Raw genomic sequence first — 15,263 nt, 5'->3', positions numbered from 1 at the left:
AGCTGGAATTCTGCAGCCAAACACATTCCCCAAAAGAGCCGTGAAACCCCAAACCCTAGATGAGCTTCTGACTTATGGCCTCTGACATTGTTAATGTGCTGGACTGAGGGTCTATACCCTGTGTGATTTGATCTAAACTGAACAGAGATGGTGATGTTTACAGCTTCTCAGAGACAGAATGGCCACCATCTGGGAGGGGAGAGACAGCAAACATCAGGTCTGAACAGGCGAACGAGGTGTGCGTGCATGCGGGCATGCGTGTATGTGTGTGTGGTGTGCAAAGACATATTATTGATGGCAAGTCAAGCCACACCATTACCAGTAATCTGGAAGCTTGAAATGCAAAGGCCTAAAATCCTGGGTATTTTTTATTTACTTCAATTTTAATTTTTTTAACGTTTATTTATTTTTGAGAGACAGAGAGACAGAGTGTGAGTGGGGGAGAGGCAGAGGGAGAGGAAGACACAGAATCTGAAGCAGGCTCCAGGCTCTGAGCTGTCAGTACAGAGCCCGACCTGGGGCTCGAACCCACGGATCTCGAGATTATGACCTGAGCCGAAGCTGGATGCTCAACTGACTGAGTGACCCAGGTGCCCCTTTACTTATTTTAGAAAGAGAGAGTATGAGAGGGTGAAGGGCAGAGAGAGAGAGACAGAGAGAAAGAGAGGGAATATTAAGCAGACTCCATGCTCAGGGCTCAGTGTGGAGCCTGACATGGGTGGGGCTTGATCTCATGACCTTGGGATCATGACCTGAACCTAAATCAAGAGTTGGACACTCAACTAACAGAGCTACCCAGGCACCGCTAAAGTCCTGGGTGTTTAAAGATGTCAAATGACACCAATTCCTCCAGATTTTCGAAGTGAATGCCCAAGGCACAGGTGATTTTGGTGATAATGAAAAAACCCAACCACCAGACACTGCCAGGTGCCTCAAAGAGCTGATCCGGTGAATCACAGTTCCAGCTGTACATCAGAACCACCTGGGGAGTTGTTTCTAATACACAGGTTGGGCCCCAGCAAACCAATTAAATCATAATTTCTGGGACAGGACAAAAGCACTGGTATTTCTTTAAAGTTTTCCAAGGTGATTCTACTAAGCCAGGGTTAAAAAGGCTCTGGCTTAAGGGGCACCTGGGTGGCTCAGTCGGTTAAGCATCTGACTCTTGGCTTCTGCTCAGGTCATGATCTCACAGTTCATGGGTTCATGCCCCCCATGTTGGGCTCTGTGCTAACATTGCAGAGACTGCTTGGGATTCTCTCTCTCCTACTCTCTCTGCCCCTCCCCTGCTCACTATCTATCTCTCAAATTAATAAACATTAAAAAAAACTTAAAAAGAATGCTCTGGCTTAATATTTTCATTAACAGAATTAAGTCTTATTGATAGGGGAGCAAAAGGTAAGCTGAGGGCAAAGCACAAGCTAAAACCTCTCAAACCCCCCCCCCTCCAGTGGGATATGTATAATGTTCTTCAGACACTCCTGACTGCCCAAGAACAAAGGAAAGGGAAGAACAGATGGTTAACTGATAGAGATCATAGTCATGTCTGACACAGACCAATTTGCCACTGTCTTAATGATTTACAAGAAAAAAGGGATATCCAGAAACCTACAGACTGAGTTTCCTGGAACCCTAACATCAGCCTCCCCTCCCTAGAAGAGAAAATCTTATGGGGTGCCCAGGCGGCTCAGTTAATTACGTGTTCAGCTCTTGGTTTCAGTTCAGGTCATGATCTCATGGTTTGTGGGATCGAGCCCCACATTGGGCTCTTCACTGACAGCACTGAGCCTGCTTGGGATTCTCTCTCTCTGCCCCTCCCCTGCTCATGCTTATGCTCTCTCTCTCTCTCTCTCTCTCTCTCTCTGTCTCAAAATAAATAATAAAAACATTAAAAAAATTAAATGGTCATGCTTATGCTCTCTCTCTCTCTCTCTGCCTCAAAATAAATAAATAATAAAAACATTAAAAAAATTAAATGGTCATTTGTTATAAAAAAAAAAAAAGAAGAAAATCTTATGTAATCAGTCACTCCTTACAACTCTAGTACAACTCTTTCTGCCCACAGATCCTGACCCTGTGCTTTAATAAAACCATCTTTTCACACAGAAAATGTCTCAAGAATTATTTCTTGGCTCTTGGCTCCCAAATCCCAACACTACAAACCGTGTGACTATTATTATTAAAATTTTTTAAAGCGTTTTGAAAAGAATAAAGTGTTATATCAGAACAGGGAGTGTAATTTTGTCATTGAGACCATGGACTCTGGAGCCAGACCCCTGGAGTTGAACTTGTAGCCCCTTACTACCTGTGAACCTAGAACACATTGTTGAGTGGCTCTCTGCCTTAGTTTCCTCTTCTGTAAAATGAAAATAATAGTAGTACTTACCACACGGGGTGGTGATGAGTACTAGGTTAGTTTATATTATTTCAATATTCAAAAAAGAGCCTGCACTCTGTTTGCACTATGTAAATATTAATATTCCTTTTGTATCAACTCAAGTTTTTCCAGGCTTGTAGTTGAGATTGATTATGGAGTGTATCCATCAGAACAGCCTTTCATATAGTATCCTGCCTTTGGGGAGTGGGAGGGTGCAGAAACTAGAAATATAAATGGGACAATTGGTAAGCTGTAGCTTTGATGTCTTATCAGAGTAGAAGAAAAATCTAAACTATTGAGTGGATGCCTTTCTAAGTACTAACTGATGTGAAAATGTTGGGGTTCGGTAGTGAACGATCAAGAAAGAATTCTTGAGATGTTTTCCATGCAAATAGTTGGTTTTATTAAAGCACAGGGATAGGACACGTGGGCGGAAAGGGCTGCACTGGGGTTGTGATGGGTGACTGATTATATACCTTCAAGTTGGGAGGGGGTTAGGGAGAGTGTAATCTGTAAGGAATTTTGGAAGCAAGGTTTCCAGGACCTCGAGGGAATAGGTGTTGTGAGGAAAAGGTCACTTATTACTGTCTAATAAAACCTTGGTCATGAGACGCTTTAGATGTAGATCAGTGGGCCATATGCTTGGAGGATGATTGCTAACATGTATCTTGGGGGGTAGAGATAAAGGAAGTCTCCGAAGTCATTTTTATATGTTAAAGGAGACTTATAGAATTCTGGAGGTCAGGCTAATGTTAAGCTAAGGTTGCCTTTTACCCTCAGCTAAGTGTCACCATTGAGGCAGCTGAGCTCCTAGAGGAAGGTCACTCTGCCTATCTCAAGGACCTGTTAGTGTGCTGTAAGCTCTAAGGAAATTTAATTGTTTCTTTTGCCTTTGTTTCCCCATATCACCAACAACTAGGACATTAAAAAGAGTAACATAGAAAATAGTTTCAGGATTAAAATAGAACCTTCATTTGATGATACTTGAGGTGGAGCAAACAAGATGGAGGGGAAGATATGGAGAGGCTTCTTACAGATGATGTTTCTAGAGGCTAAAGGAAATGATCTTGGTCCCTGGTTATAGCCTGAAGGGCAAGTTTGTCTGTGTCCAATAAAAGTGTCTTCTGGAAAAAAAGAAAAGAAAAGAAAAGAAAAGAAAAGAAAAGAAAAGAAAAGAAAAGAAAAGAAAAGAAAAGAAAAGAAAAGAAAAAAGAAAAAAGAAAGAAAGAAAGAAACAGAGAGAAACTTTTAAATGAGACATCTTGTTTCCAAACTGCTGGAAGCCCCTATAACTCCTCCTCAACAGAAAAGGGTGCTTTTCTCATTACACATTTTACAACTTGATATACACATTTATTTTATATTTATTTTGTTATGGGAAAGCTTTATTTAGTCACTCACCCATAGCAGGTTCAAATTAGATCTCTGAATATCCAACTCATGGGACTCAGGATTTTTCTCACGTTTTGGTGGGACGGACGGGGATGTTCCATGGGAAACTGGTTCCCTCACTCCTAGGCTTCCTTCCAAAACCAGGCAATAGAACTGAAAGGGCTCCTTTCACTCAAGCTGTGGGAATGCCCTGCAGTGGGGGCTGCCTTCTGCATCTCTGCTGGGTTTCCATGTTGGGTCAGACATCACCACATTCCTCCAGAAGGGAGTAGCTTCTCTGTAGGTGGCATCTGCCTGGGTCCCCACCAGACTCCCGGGTCTATTAATGCTTGTGTTCCACATTTTCCCTTCAAAGTTCAATTTCCTTCTTTTTGAAATAGATCCTTTAGGAACTTTTCTCAGCTAAGATCTATGAGAGGTCAATTTGCTCAGTCTTTGAAAGCATCAGTCAAAACATTAGCTCAGTTGGATATAGGTTTCTAGATTAATGTTCTGGGTGAAGACAGTGGATTGGACACGCTCATCCAAATTTGGCTTCTCTAGAACCCATTGAAAGACTATAACAAATAGTCATTCTGTAGAAATGTATAAGCCTTTAAGCCTACAGAGAATGGGAAAGGAGACAGCAAACTTTTGAAAGCTAGAAAGAAAGTGGATAAAGAAAAAATGACCTAGCAGATGGAAGTCAGGTTGGTGGCTCAGTTTATTCTACAATGTCATCAAGAGTCCAGGAGATAGTGATACTGGATAATATTAGAAACGAGGAAGAAGAGGGTGGCCAAAAATGAGGATCAAAAAAGGTGTTTGAGAAGCACTAGCTATAATCAATGCTATTAGATGACTTCTTGTCTCCTAACCAGGAAAGCCGGTGGCATAGTCCCAGTCTGAACTGAAAGGCCTGATAAACCAGGGGAGACAATAGTGTCAGTTCTGGTCCAAATCTAAAGGCCTGAGAAGGATGAGCTCGATGGTCTGAGGGCAGGAGAAGACAGATGGCCGAGCTGAGGCAGAGAGTAAATGAGCCCTTCTACTTTTTTGTTCTATGCAGGTCCTTAAGGGTAATGGACAAATTGGCTTGTATTCGCAGGTGGGGGGGGGGGGTGGTCTTCTTTACTAGGTCAGCTGATTCAAATGCTAATCTCTAATCTCTTCCAGAGACAATCTCTCAGACACACCCAGAAATCTTTTTTTACCAGCTATCTGAGCATCTCTTAGCCCAGTCAAATTGACACATTAAACTAACCATCACACCATTCTAGCAAAAGAGTGGAAAAGGCAGAACAGAAGTAGGCTGGATTGGGAGGGCACAGACTGGGTAAGAGCAGAAGTTCCACCCTGAAGCCAGGGTGAATAAATGAATGTGTAGACCCTGAAAGCGGAGACCCTGCCTCCAAGCCCTGATCACCCACTTGGCTTCCAGAACAGTTATGACCAGACTTTTTCTCTCCAGGCAGAAGAATGAGAATGGAAAGGTCATCTCCAAGGAATCTGACCAGATATAGATGAAAAATGTAAACATAGTGGTATTAAGGTTTCCGCCAACAGATAGCCCTCCAGCTATATCACCCTCCAATGCAACTTATTCAGATCTTCCAGTTAGCTTTTTATCCACAATTAAACATGAGCAGACACCTAAATATCACCAAACAGCTAAAGAATGCCTCTAATATACAAGACAAAGATCAAACAAACAAGCCACTAACAAAAAAAAAAAAAAAAAAAAAAAAACAACTTCAAAGCAAAATAAACCACGAAAGGAAAACTTCAAAATAAAACAATTATTAAAATCTTCAGAGAGATAAGCCATCGTGCTGAATCCCAGAAACAACTTCAGGATGCTATTTAAAAAGGAACATTCAGAGAACACAAAAGATCTCTTAGAAATTAAAACCATGAGAGCAGAACTGAAACACTCAATGAGAAAGGTTGGAGGTTCAAGTGAACCTTTTGGGTCATTCTCCCAAAAAAAGTAGAGCATAAAGCAAAGAAAAAAATAGAAGAAAATAATAGTATTTTATATTTTATTATAATAAAATATTATAAGGGTATAAATTTATATTTCTATATTTGCATTTTCAACAGAAAATATAAAAGCTTATATTTTATTGCAAAACATTGTATCAAATAGTCTAATAAGGCAACATCTAAATAATAGGAGTTTCCGGGTGCCTGGCTGGCTCAGTCTGTAGAGTATGTGACTCTTGATCTTGGGGGTCATGCATTCTAGCCCCATGTTGGGCATAGAGACTACTTTAAAAAAAGAAAAAAGAAAAGAAGAAAACATGAATAATGGGAGTTTCAGAAGAAGAGACCAGAGAAAATGAATGAGGGGGAAAAAAATTAAAGAATTATTTTAAGGAAATTTCCTGAATTCAAATACATGAGTTTGTAGGTTGAGCCTTTCAAGGCTCATTAAGTGCTCAGAACAATGGATGAAAATGGGCACACACCAAGTCATATCACTGTGAAATATCAAAACAATGGGGACAACAAAGAACACATTAAACACTTTCAGAGGGCAAAAACAAGTCACAAACACTCAAGAGCAAGTCATACATACACGTGTAATGCAAACATTGATGATTGATCTAAACCAAATTATACTATTACTATATTAAAAGGATGAGGGTCTGGGAAATACAGAAGTGTATGGTGGGTGTGGAAGGAAAGGAAATAATTCCTATCTTCCGATAGGGAAGCAATTATTCCATTATCCTCTGGCCTCTGTTGATGTTGTTGAGAAGTTTACTGACACTATAGTTGCTCCTTTGCAGGTAATCGATATTCTCTGGCTACTTGTAGGTTTTATTCTTTGTCTTTGGTGTACTGTAGTTTCTCTGGGGTTTCCAACAATCTCAGTGAAGGTTTAAGGGGGCTCATCTGGATCCTTTAGGAATCAGTGTACAGCATTACGATTGTATGCTAGGCTAGTTAATATCCCTGCACACAAAAATTATATCCATGAAGATAAATGATAGGAGACACAATAAGAGCCTTTGGATGAAGTGCAAATATATAAAATTCTGAAAGGACACTATGGGTTTTGCCCAGGAAATGTAATAGATTGCTGAGTGGAACATGAGCTACTGTCCACAGCTAAAAGATAAAGAGATAAATGTGTCCCAGATTTGAGAGAAAAATGAAACCAGTTGGGGCCAGGGAATTCTTCCAGGGATTATTAAGAAGTGGCCAAATGGGCTCTGTAACCCCCAGTCTTCACCCCAGACTATGCTCCATACTCCCTTCCACGTCCAGTTGGTATATGAGAAAACTATGGAGAGAAAGGACAATCCTATGAGTTGGGTGTTGCTGGGAAAGGATGAGTACCATGACTTTTCCCTCCTCTCCCCTTGGGAGAAATGGGAAGGCGCTGTTTTCCAAATCCCTTTAACATGAAATGGGGTCCAGACATCATTCTGAAAGACATAGAGTGTTTTATTGACACTTTATTCCTTAGTTCGGTTCTGTCTATACAGTGCACTTGCTGATCTGTGTCCTATACCCATGTGTGCAGGGGGAAAGAAATGGAAAGAGATGACAGGGAAGAGAGAAGGCAAGAGTTTAACAGTCTGCACTCTCACTACTTGGTGGGGCAAAGCTGTGTAACTTGCCTGTGGGTCCATAAGAAGCCAGGCTTGAGCTGACTTGTTTGCACTCAACCCAAGAGAGTAACCCATCAAGCAAGGACTCCAGCAGCTGGAGACCATGGGGCATTCCACCATGAATCAAAGCAGGGGGCAGTGGTAAAGATCAAGTCTGATTGGATCACCCAGGTCAGGAGGTGGATCAAGTTGATATGGGTATGAAGTGCTGGACCCAAGACCCCCAGATAAAAACAGGGCCCCCAAACAGCTGTACCTTCAGTAACTAGCATGGTAGATAACATGAACTCAGAGAGGTAGGAGTGTGAACTGGTTTGATTTTCGTTCACTGGCTGCCTTCAACTATGCCTAAACTATGTTTACTGAGTAAAAAAAAAGCTTTACTCAGCTTTTCTTCAGTGATGTCTCATGTACATTCCATTCTGGTCACTTGGACATACAGAAAAGTCCACCACCAGAGAGCCAGTGTGTAGACACATGCCACAGAAAGCAGAATGCCATCTGAGAGGGGACCACAATGGCACCAGTTAAGTAAACATTCTTTCTGTACTTCATCCATCCTTCCTGTCCCTGCTCTGCAAGAATCAAGACTAGGGGAAAAAGAGAAAAGAAAGAGTGAACATGTAGACCATGCCCGTTCCCCACTCCAAGGCCCCCAGGAAGAAGCCTCACTGGTGGTATGGGGCAGGGTGAAGACAAGTATTCAACTGGATATGAAATGGAAATTGTAAACTAGATTGGATTGGACTCTTTGGTTGGAGAAATAGGCTTGAAAATCAGCTGCCGGGAACAACACCCACAATCATACCACAGAAATGGCTTGCTGAGGATATGCCACCATCAGCCTAGACATCGGGAACTTGACTGCATTAGACCTACTGCAATTGTTAATGCCTCCCTGAAGTCAGATTCCATTGCCATCACCCAAGCCAACAAAATGGAAGCATTGAAAAGAGCTTATGTCTTTTCTTGGTCATGTAAGAATTTAAGTCTTGCATAGATGCATCTGATTAATGGAGTCTGGGTCACATGATTTTATTCTAGCCGAAAAGGAAGCTGGGGATTTGAGTTCTGAGCTCTGTACTGAAGAGGCAGAACTTACAACATGGAAATTCTCCGTATTCAGAAAAGCTTTTCAGAAGATGGTAAGTCATTGTAATGTGACAAATGTCTACCATAGCAAATGCTGTTTAAGATGTACTTGATTAACCACTCATACCCAATAGTATGGCTATTATCAAAAAAATCAAAATAACAAGAGTTGGTGAGGATGTAGAGAAATAGGAACACTTGTTGATACGAATATAAAATGGCACAGCTGCTACAGAAAACAAAATGGCAGTTCCTCAAAATGGAAACTGAATCACCATATGATCCAGCAACTTGACTTCTAGGTGTCTGTGCAGAAGATTTGAAAGTAGGGACTTGAGATATTTTTACATCAATATTCATAGAAGCATTATCCTCCATCAATAGATGAATGGAGAAATAAAACGTGGTATGTCCACAAAATACAATATTATTTAGCTTCAAAAAGAAATGCAATTCTGGTACATTCTATAACATGGATAAACATTATGCTAAGTTAAGTAAGCCAGACTCAAAAGGACAAATATTGCATGATTCCACTTAGATGAGGTACTTAAAGTAGTCAAATCCATAGAGACAAAAATGGAATAAGGGTTGCCAGGGACTAGGGGTTGAGGGAAATGGGGAATTAGGGCTTAGTAGATACAAAAGTTCAATTTGGGGTGAAAATTCTGGAAATGGGTGGTGGTAATGATTGTACAATACTGTGAATGTACTTAATGCCGCTGAAATGTACACTTACAAGTGGCTAACAATGGTAAATTTTATTTATGTACATTTTACCATAATGAAAAATAGAACTGATGAATAGTTTTGGAAATCAACATGAAATCGAGCAGATAATTTACTTCATTACCCCCATATTTTAGGATTTAATCAGCAGCTAAGGTTAAAAAGAGGAAATAAAGAGTGACTTCCATTGTATCTTTTGTGTGAGACTCCTTCCTCAGTCACACTCTGGCTGCACCAATATTATGATGTATGAGAACTGAGTGTTAGGACTTACACCCCTAAGAGCTGAAATAACACAGTGATCCTCTTACAGCCAGTGGTCAGTGCAGGATATTGAAAAACTGGTCAGGTTAACTCTCCTCTGTGTTCAACTGTCCCCATTTTGGTAGGAGTCTACAACTCTGATAGTCCTTGAGCAGAGAGAAAAAGATTTAAATGAAGAATAGCAAAATGTGGGGGCGCCTGGGTGCCTCAGTCGGTTGAGCATCCAATTTTGGCTCAGGTCATTATCTCACGGTCTATGAGTTTGAGCCCCGCGTGGGGCTCTTTGCTTACAGTTCAGAGCTGGAGCCTGCTTCGGATTCTGTGCCTCCCTCTCTCTCTGCCCCTCCCCCGCTGGCGCTCTGTCTCTCTCTGTCTCAAAAACAAATAAACAGTAAAAAAATAATTTAAACAAAAGAATGGCAAAATGTGCACATATGAACAATGAAAATACCAAAAGCTAGTTTTATTTTGCAAAAGGTTTTCAGACTCATTTTCTCGAGCTTTAAAGAAAAAACAATTATTAGCAAATGCATAAATCAAGGAGAGAGTAACGGAATGATAATTAGCATGGGAAGTTGGAGCCAAATATTCCCTGATCTCCAATTGACCTTGAGCAAATCACTTACGCTCTCTGCTCTTCAGCTTTCCCTGAGTCTACAAGGACAATCATAGCCTCACAGAGGGGTTGGGAAATTCCCTGAATTCACTGTTGTCAAGTAAATCCATGGCACGCAGACACCCTGGGAAGACATGTTGTTCCTTTCAAATTTGTAGAAATTCTATAAAAGCAGTATATTGAGCAGGAATCATCAAGTATTCATTTGGGGAACATAAAAGTGCTCCAAATAAGATAGGAACTTTATATACAACCGTAGTTTTCTTTGTTACGGCTTTCAGAAGTCAAAACACATTGGTTGTCAGTTGCACTGCAATCCACACTGTCTCTGGCCTCTTGCTGTCCTGATGACTTTGCTGCACCAAACGCTCAGGACAGAAAGTAGTTCAGCGAAGGGGCAGGAGGGCCAGGCTTTTCCTGTCTTGCCAGCGCTCTTGTTTTTGCTTCCTGACCTTGCTCATCCCTGAATCCAAATATACACTCCCGAGAACCTCTCAAGTGCATGATTTAGGAAGACTGCTTTGGAGTTGAAGCAAGCTATCTTGGTTCTTTAAATACATTAACTTTTAAGAGGAAGATAATAAATCTATCAGGAGGACTTTTAGGCTTAAATTCTTTTTCAAGGATCCAAAGTTAATTAAGAGGACAAATACACTAAAGAAAATGACCTTTTCCGTATCAGTTAAAAATACACGGTCATTAGTGAATCGCGTTATAGGCAAGAAAAGACAATGAGCAGTTCTAGTTGAGGCCAGCATTTCACTTAAGATCATGGAGTGGCAGGCAGTGTAGCTTATGTTCTAAGTAGTAAAAATAGCTTTACAAAGCCATCCTTTAAAACCAGACATGAGCGTGAAAAATAAATGAATACACTCTAAAGCAATAAGCTTTCACTTAGACTTTGGGGTCATATTACTGATTTATCTTGCCTGTGTCAGCTAAAGATAATTTAAAAATATTAGTCAGAAAGAAAGAATTATAGTGCTGACTACATCTAACTACATCCTTTCTTGTAGTTAGGTGGCTTTTTATTATATTACCCTGTTGAAGGGAAACTATTTACACTGATGACAAACCAAAACAAATTCAGCCTTAGTGGGTGGGGGGAGGATGCTATTTTTCTTGAGCAAAAATATATTATAATGTGCTGACAAATTAAAAACAACTATTCTGAGTAATGAATGCATTAGGAAACACCAGACCAAAGGGATTGGAACAGTAATGACATAAAGGAAACACCCTGATTTTTTTCCCCCTAAAAACTCGGCTAAAGTTCCAAGTAGTTTTCATTCAACACTTCCAAATATCTTTCAACAGTGTCACTCCAAAAATGAAATGAGGGCAAACAAAGAGACATCTGAATGCCCAGTCTGTTTCTGTTAGAAATGCATGGTTAATTTGCGTAATTAACAAGTCTCTGTCCATTAAGTCCAACTGCCTCCAGCCTTGCCTGGCGGTAGGGGAAGGAACTTTGTGCCAGGAGCTGCAGTGGTAATATGACTCTACTCTGGTTTCAAGAGCGTGGGGTTTGGCATCTGACTGCCTGGGTTCCAATCCCAGCTCCACTACTTACCAGCTCTGTGACTTGAGACAACTTCCTTAACCTCTCTGAATCCCAATTTCTTCTGTAAATGAGAGACAGTAACAGTCACTCTCTCCTAGGATATAATAAGATGATGTATCTGAGGCACTGAGTGCAGGCCGAATACATAATAAACATTCAGTGAATCTTAACTATCTTCTTATTTTTGCTACAAGCTCGGATGATTTAACAACTCCAGAGTGCATAGCTCAACTCACTATTCAAAGATTACTTAGGCAGAAGGGTGCCCTTACTTAGAAACAAATGAAAAATTTAGTAGAAGTCAATGATTTCTTCCAGATGCCCAGGCTACTCTCTTGTATCAATTAGAATCACGGAGAACCATATAATTCCAGAATAAGGAGAAGAAACCATGATGTGGTCCTTAGCCTGGACAAAGAAGTTTCACAGAGGGAGAGAATATGGCAGAGACCATACTGCATTGGTCTTCAAATCAGAAAGTACCTGGATTCAGTTTCTTGCTTGGCCACTATATATAGTGCAGGCTGGCCTCCGAAAGATGTGTCTAGTTCTTAACCTCTGTACTCCTGAATGTGAGCTTATTTGGAAACAAGGTCTTTGCAGATGTAATTAAATTAAGGCTCTTGAGACGAGATCATCATATACATAAGGGTAGGCTCTAAACTCAATGATGAGTATCCTTATAAAAGAAAAGGAGAAGACAGACACACCCAGAGGGGAAGCCCACAGGAGGATGGAGGCAGAGTCTGGAGTGACATGTCTACAAGACAAGGAAGTGCCAAGGAATGTGGGGGGCCACCAGGAGCTAGGAGACAGGCATGGAGTGGATTTTCTTTCTGAGCCTCAAGAATGAACCAACCCTGCTGACCTTGATTTTGGACTTCAGGTCTCCAGAAAACGGTGGAAGAATAAATTCCTATTGTTTTAAGTCACCTGGTTATAGGAATTTGTCACAGCAGACCGACAGTCAGTAAGTGAGAAAGTCAGGGCACCTGCCTGAGGACTAATGAGATTACGTGTACAAAGGCACCAGGACATAATAGGTTGTCTATGAATATTAGTTGAAAACATTCTCTCTTTATCTTCACAACAACCCAGTTTTGTAAAATAACTAGTATCTTCATTTCATTATTTTTTAATTTTTTAAAGTTTATTTATTCATTTTAAGAGAGAAGAGTGGGGGAGGGACAGAGAAAGGGAGAGAGAGAATCCCAAGCAGGCTCTGCGTACTGTCAGGGCAGAAGCCCGACTCGGGGCTCAAACACGCATGAACTGTGAGTTCACGACCTGACCCAAAACAAAGAGTCGAATGCTTAACTGACTGAGCCACCCATGTGCCCCGTCTTCATTGTCTGCTGAGGAAACAGATTCTCTTAAAAGCTGACCAACCAGCCTAAGGCCAGGTGAGCAAATAGCGGGTTTTCTGGTTCCAGTGCTTGGACCTTCTCAACCACACCACTTTGTCCTCTCTCTTGCTTACATGATCTTGCCATAAATCTCTTCCACTTACTACATCATGTCACTGTACCTGACTGCATGCTGTGTATCTATGAAATAAGATATTGCCTGAGGGAAGGGTGGAGACAGTAAAAGCGGAGTCTAAGAAAAGTACACAAAGTCCAAAAGGCAGATATGTTATTAAGAATTAATAGGGGACGCCTGGGTGGCTCAGTCGGTTGAGCATCTGACTCTTGATTTCGGCTCAGGTCATGATCCCAGGGTCGTGGAATCGAGCCCCTAGTTGGGCTCCACGCTGCGGATGGAACCTGCTTAAGATTCTTTCTCTCTCCCATGGTTTCTCTCCTGTGCACACACACACGTACGCTCTCTCTTCTCAAATAATAATAATAATAAAAGAATTAATAAGTCAAAGTTTTTTTTGTAACTTATAAATCTTTTGGGTTCATTAATAACCTATAATGGTGTTGAATTGTTTAATGTTCTTACAGCCTGAGACTGAGTTAGAACTGCTACGGTAAGGTAGCTAGTAGGTACACTTGAATAAGTTAATTATACCCTAAAAAGCTCTTTCTCTATCTACCGCCCATGGTTGTTGTGAGATTTACTATGCCATCAAAAGTGGCACTCAGGCAACCTAATGAAATTCACTATTTATGCCTATAATCGTGGCAGTGGTATTTCAAGGCCATCTCATTAGTGGAAGTATTTGTAGTCAACCTATTTGGGATGCCCTCGGAAGAGAAATATGCCAAGCATGTCAAAAGGGCATCATTCCTTTTCAGAACAGGGTTTATTTTTAATCAAAATGTTAGAGTAAGTACCAACACTAGATTAGTGTAACTGTTTTATTCTCCCCCCACCCTGAAAACCATAGAGAAGTCAGGTCACTTAGGAATTTGCCGAGTATAGCGAGAAATCATGCAAACTTGTAGGGTTCTGAACTTGAGAGAGAATAAACATTCTGGAGAAATTAGAAGCAAAGATTATTGCCTCTCTTTTTCTCCCTGGTAGTTTTCAATTAGTTAATACGGTATCACCCACAAAACTGTTTAGCTGTATTACTAAAGCTTAACTAAAAAATGAGGATTTATGAAGTACTTGCCCCAGACACGTCCCATGGCTTCTGAAGGTAATGCTCAGGACCGTGAGTTAGAAAGCCCATTCCTGGGACTGTGGTAATGACAGGGGATTCAGATGAAGATCCCAGTAAACACGACATCTTACTCTTTTCCTGCGGCATAACCCACTGACATGTTTGGCGTCTACCAAGCCCAATGCTGGCTTACCTCCTCAAAACACTAGAACTTGGTCTTCATTCTTGTGTCCTGGCTGAGGGCTTCAGTTCTCTCTTCTACCATGGCTGCTTCTGGGAAGCAGCCAATCATTCCTTAGGCTGAGGTTTCTTCATCTGTGAAAGGGGATGATGGGAGTAACTATCTCATACAGCTATTAAAGGGACTGAATTGAGGAAAGCCACATAAAGCACTTAGAATTTGGGCTGGCACACATGTTCACTCCCCTCACGCCCAACATTTGCTGTAGAAGGGATGTGCTAGGCACCAGTATGCAGTGATGGAGAAGACAGCCTCCCCGGGACATCTCACGGTCCAGCTGAGGAGCAGACGTGAGAGTAACTCATTTTACCACTCTACCTGAGGCCTGCCAAGGTACGGGTCCTAGAAGGCTCCCTCTAACTTGCTGTGTGTGCTACTGGGAGTCCTGAGATGCCTCAGCACTTTGCAGGATAGAGATTCCCCCTGAGCTGAATGACCTAAAACCACACACATTCAGCAACTTGGTATTGTTTTCAATGACGCTACGTTGCATGGCGCTGCTACACGTAAAGGCCGGGCGCACGCCTGCGTCCCCTTCGCATGCTCTCGTGCAGGCATAGGACATTAAACATTAGAGCTTTATTCTGTCTCCATGCACATGACAACTGCCACATCGTTTTCCGAGGCCCAGGTCAGCTGACAAAGTGTCCCAAAGGTTTTGAGTTGTCTGGCAATTCAGGTCAGGCTGCCACTTTGAGAGCTGTAATGGCTTTCCTCGGGGAGGAGTCGCAGAGGATTCCCTCTTGCTTGAGAAAAAGCTAGTGTGGATATCTAGCACCCATGTGCGTCTCTGAAAACTGAGAAAGTTTCCCTTTTTGCTTTGGTCACGGGG

At 41.5% G+C, this 15,263-nt stretch overlaps 1 protein-coding gene across 5 annotated transcripts in view; it reads right to left on the bottom strand.

Moving 5' to 3' along the window:
- Positions 1–15,263, bottom strand: part of MAMDC2 (MAM domain containing 2) — a 350,523-nt gene that overhangs the window by 157,413 nt on the left and 177,847 nt on the right. The window contains exon 1 of one of the 5 annotated variants that reach the window (XM_045042701.1): positions 14,384–14,494. The exons of 3 other annotated variants lie outside the window; for them this stretch is intronic. The gene's annotated coding sequence lies outside the window, so the exon portion shown is untranslated. Of the gene's footprint in view, positions 1–3,361; positions 3,379–14,383; positions 14,495–15,263 lie in introns of those variants that run through there. One more of the 5 variants, XM_045042702.1, reaches the window with a different exon arrangement.

This window comes from Felis catus, chromosome D4 (assembly GCF_018350175.1).
Source record: "Felis catus isolate Fca126 chromosome D4, F.catus_Fca126_mat1.0, whole genome shotgun sequence".
Taxonomy (NCBI): domain Eukaryota; kingdom Metazoa; phylum Chordata; class Mammalia; order Carnivora; family Felidae; genus Felis; species Felis catus.
Note: the sequence above shows the minus strand (reverse complement) of the source record. Positions and strands in the feature narration are given on the sequence as shown.